Here is a 4,927-nt window from a genome sequence, read left to right as displayed (position 1 = left end):
ATTGGAGAGTGTTGTACATGCTGCTATGGCGGTGTGTCCACTCACAAGATTAGTGGCGCTGCCCAATAAACTCGCCCCCTCGTGGCAAAATTTAAAAAAATTTAGAACCTAGTTCAGTAATTTAAAAAATGTAACTTGAAAAATGCCATTCAATACATTAAACAATTTAAATAATTTCAGGCAATCAACACAACCTTCTCATGTTGGCTAACCCTCAGCAGTGCTCAGGCCCCTGTGCCCAGGCCCTGGGGCCTGAGTCCTCAGTTCCATACACTAGCACTGCCAGGCCTCGCCTCCACATACACAATCACTGCCAGGCCTCGCCTACACATACACCAGCACTGCCCCTCGCCTCCACATACACTAGCACTGCCAGGCCTCGCCTCCACATACACCAGCACTGCCCCTCGCCTCCACATACACTAGCACTGCCCCTCGCCTCCACATACACTAGCACTGCCCCTCGCCTCCACATACACTAGCACTGCCCCTCGCCTCCACATACACCAGCACAGCCCCTCGCCTCCACATACACTAGCACTGCCAGGCCTCGCCTCCACATACACTAGCACTGCCCCTCGCCTCCACATACACTAGCACTGCCAGGCCTTGCCTCCACATACACCAGCACTGCCCCTCGCCTCCACATACACTAGCACTGCCCCTCGCCTCCACATACACTAGCACTGCCAGGCCTCGCCTCCACATACACCAGCACTGCCCCTCGCCTCCACGTACACTAGCACTGCCCCTTGCCTCCACATACACCAGCACTGCCCCTCGCCTCCACATACACTAGCACTGCCAGGCCTCGCCTCCACATACACCAGCACTGCCCCTCGCCTCCACATACACTATAGCACTACCAGGCCTCGCCTCCACATACACTAGCACTGCCCCTCGCCTCCACATACACCAGCACTGCCCCTCGCCTCCACATACACTAGCACTGCCAGGCCTCGCCTCCACATACACCAGCACTGCCCCTCGCCTCCACATACACTAGCACTGCCAGGCCTCGCCTCCACATACACTAGCACTGCCCCTCGCCTCCACATAGACTAGCACTGCCAGGCCTCGCCTCCACATACACCAGCACTGCCCCTCGCCTCCACATACACTAGCACTGCCCCTCGCCTCCACATACAGTAGCACTGCCAGGCCTCGCCTCCACATACACCAGCACTGCCCCTCGCCTCCACATACACTATAGCACTACCAGGCCTCGCCTCCACATACACTAGCACTGCCCCTCGCCTCCACATACACCAGCACTGCCCCTCGCCTCCACATACACTAGCACTGCCCCTCGCCTCCACATACACTAGCACTGCCCCTCGCCTCCACATACACCAGCACTGCCCCTCGCCTCCACATTCACTAGCACTGCCAGGCCTCGCCTCCACATACACCAGCACTGCCCCTCGCCTCCACATACACTAGCACTGCCCCTCTCCTCCACATACACCAGTACTGCCCCTCGCCTCCACATACACCAGCACTGCCACTCGCCTCCACATACACTATAGCACTACCAGGCCTCGCCTCCACATACACCAGTACTGCCCCTCGCCTCCACATACACCAGCACTGCCCCTCGCCTCCACATACACCAGCACTGCCCCTCGCCTCCACATACACTAGCACTGCCCCTCGCCTCCACATACACCAGCACTGCCCCTCGCCTCCACATACACCAGCACTGCCCCTCGCCTCCACATACACCAGCACTGCCCCTCGCCTCCACATACACTATAGCACTACCAGGCCTCGCCTCCACATACACCAGCACTGCCTCTCGCCTCCACATACACCAGCACTGCCCCTCGCCTCCACATACACCAGCACTGCCCGGCCTCGCCTACACATACACAGCACTGTAGCCAGCACTAGAATCTAATAATATAATAAAATATAAGTGTTTACTTACGATAATATTTGCATGAAGCGTTTGTCCTCTGTCCGCTGACTGCACTGACGACAAAATGGCCGCTCTGTTGATACTAGCGGGAATGATGCTGTGACGTCACAGATGAGGGCAGCAATGCGCATTTCGTCCCTCGACCCTTAATCATTCCCTCGTATATATAATTGGCGAGACAATTTACTTATCATTTACTTATCTTAGTTAGCAAATAGGGGATATTTGGCTAAGATTTCTGGTAGCAGATCGTTTTGAATGAAATATTTAAACATCTCTGGAACATTTATTATAAAATTGTCTCTGAATTCAATTCAATTCAATTGAAGTCTTTTGGCACTCCATCACATAGTGACAGATGGTGTGCTTGTTGACCCAGTTTATATTTGGTTAGGTCTACATCAGCAGATAATTAGAAATCCCAGAGAGAGTTGAAACACAGTTTAAGCCGAACAGTAGTAACATCTAGAAGTCTGCTGATTTTATTGGATGATCCATAGATGTGTGGCTCCTCTTGCATGATAGTATGATGATAGATGGAATTACTGGTGTCAATTTCACTTTGCCTCAGATCTACAAGATCTTGTTGAAGTTCTCGGTGTACTGCTGCTCTCAGATTGCTCATTGACAATCCAAGGCTACACTCATACGTCTCCTTTAAAGGCAGATTCTTTGGCTAACTTATCAGCTCTATCATGCATTTGGAGGCCAACATGAGATGGAGACCACATGAAATGGACTCTGTTACCATCCTTAATAATTTTGTTGTATTTGTGCCTAGCTTCGGACACGAGCATGTTACAGTTATGTCTTAAAGAGTTGAGAGCATTTAAGGATGATAAGGAGTCACTTACAATTAATGTATCAAGTTTGGAGACTTGTACACATTTCAGTGCAAGGAGCAAGCAAATAGTTCAGTCTGAAAGGTAGAGGCCCAATTGTTTATACGGACTCCCCACTCAAAGTATAGGCCATCGCCCATTGTTAGAACAACTGCACTTCCAGTTGCACCCGTGGTGCGGTGTAGGGAACCATCAGTGTATATGATGTGAGAGAGAGAATGCTCTGTGGACAGAGCATCAATATGGCTTAAGGCGTTTAGCTTTGCCTCAAGACGAAGTTTTGGCTGATTTCTAATTTGCTTCTTGGGTGGAAAGGGAGGGATTAAAACTGGAAAGGGTGTAACCTCCCACGGTGCAGGAAAGTGTCGTTGTTGTTTCTCTTGGTACAAATCATGAACCTGATACATTCTGAGTTGAGTTCCAGTTTTTGTTATCCATTTGGAACAATGCTGATCTTCAATAAAGAAATTCTGGAGGGCTTCTGTGCAAGGACTAGGATGAGTTAGCCTAAGCATTTTAATACTAATTTGACAGTTAATTTCAGTAACACGATCAACAACGCTCGGAATATTAAGTTCCTTTCTCATATTAAGTATCTTTTGTTGTACGAGGGCAACCAAGGATTATCCTCAAGGCTTCGTTCTGCAATTTTCCAAGCCCTCCAAGCTTTCTTTCAGGCATCAAAACAAGCAGAGGTGCAGCATAATCCACTAAAGATCTGATGTATGCAAGGTACATCATTTTGACAATTCTGACATTGGCACCATAGCCTGAGTGATAACCTGCAACAGCCTTGAGAGCTCGGAGCCTCTCTTTATACTGACGACAGAGTCTGAATACAACAGGACTATACAGTGGCACCTCAAGGCCAAGGTATTTGAATCTGTTTACATAGTCAAGCTGGGAGCCATCAGACAATTGCATCTTGCGAACAGCTCCTCCCTGCCTGGGTGGGCGCCGATTTAGTATCTTTGTTTTCTCTGCTGAGATAATTAAACCTAGGTCCTGACATGAGTCTAATACAGAGTTAAGAGTGTTCTGCATGTTAGCATACCCAGTGGTGTGTATCATTATATCATCAGCATACCCAGTGGTGTGTATCTATATCATCATCATACTCAGTTGTGTGTATCATTATATCATCAGCATACCCAGTTGTGTGTATCATTATATCATAGGCATACCCAGTTATGTGTATCATTATATCATCAGCATACACAGTGGTGTGTATCATTATATCATCGGCATACCCAGTTGTGTGTATCATTATATCATCAGCATACCCAGTGGTGTGTATCATTATATCATCGGCATACCCAGTTGTGTGTATCATTATATCATCAGCATACCCAGTTGTGTGTATCATTATATCATCAGCATACCCAGTGGTGTGTATCATTATATCATCAGCATAGCTATAATGATGTGGACGTTGGGTTTGCTCGGTACAGAGTTTAACAGCGTGTTTATTAAGGTATTAAATAAGGTAGGAGTGAGGACACCTTCCTGTGAGGTACCTAGTTCGAAGTCTCTTGTTATCATTAATAATTTTGTTGTATTTGTGTCTAGCTTCAGACACGTGCATGTTACAGTATGTCTTAAAGAGTTGAGAGCAATTAAGGATGATAAAAAGTCACAATTAATGTATCAGTTTAGAGACTTGTACACATTTCAGTGCAAGAAGCAAGGAAAATAGTTCGGATTGAAGGGGGTAGAGGCCCAGTTGTTTATACGGACTCCCCACTCATAAAATAAGCTTTTGATACAGTGCCACATAAAAGACTGATTAAAAGATAGAGGCTCACTATATTGTGGATTCTATATTAAGCTGAATTAGGGCATGGCTATACCAAAGGAATCAAAGATTTAGAATCAATGGGGTTAAGTCGCAACACATGGTTTTACACATGGCCGTTCATGTTTAACAAATTTGCTCTCTTTTTATTCCAGCATAGTTGAGGCAGTTGATAGTGGTAAGGATTGTGATGTTGTGTACCTTGACTTTAGCAAAGCTTTTGATACAGTGCCACATGAAACAATGTTGACCTTCAATAAAGACATTCTGGAAGGCTTCTGTGCAAGAGTTAGGATGAGCTAACCTTAGCATTTTTATACCAATTTGACAGTTAATTTCAGTAACACGATAAACAACGCTCGGAATATT

General features: G+C 46.9%; 1 long non-coding RNA gene across 1 annotated transcript in view; it reads right to left on the bottom strand.

Annotated features, from left to right (window-relative positions):
• LOC138372218 (uncharacterized) overlaps nt 1-2,221 on the bottom strand; it is a 12,608-nt gene extending 10,387 nt beyond the window's left edge. Inside the window, exon 1 of the long non-coding RNA XR_011230741.1 lies at nt 1,931-2,221. This is a non-coding gene — a long non-coding RNA (uncharacterized lncRNA). The remainder of the gene's footprint in view (nt 1-1,930) is intronic.
• Between the last annotated feature and the right edge of the window lie 2,706 nt (nt 2,222-4,927).

The sequence above is a fragment of the Procambarus clarkii genome, chromosome 38 (assembly GCF_040958095.1).
Source record: "Procambarus clarkii isolate CNS0578487 chromosome 38, FALCON_Pclarkii_2.0, whole genome shotgun sequence".
NCBI lineage: Eukaryota > Metazoa > Arthropoda > Malacostraca > Decapoda > Cambaridae > Procambarus > Procambarus clarkii.
Note: the sequence above shows the minus strand (reverse complement) of the source record. Positions and strands in the feature narration are given on the sequence as shown.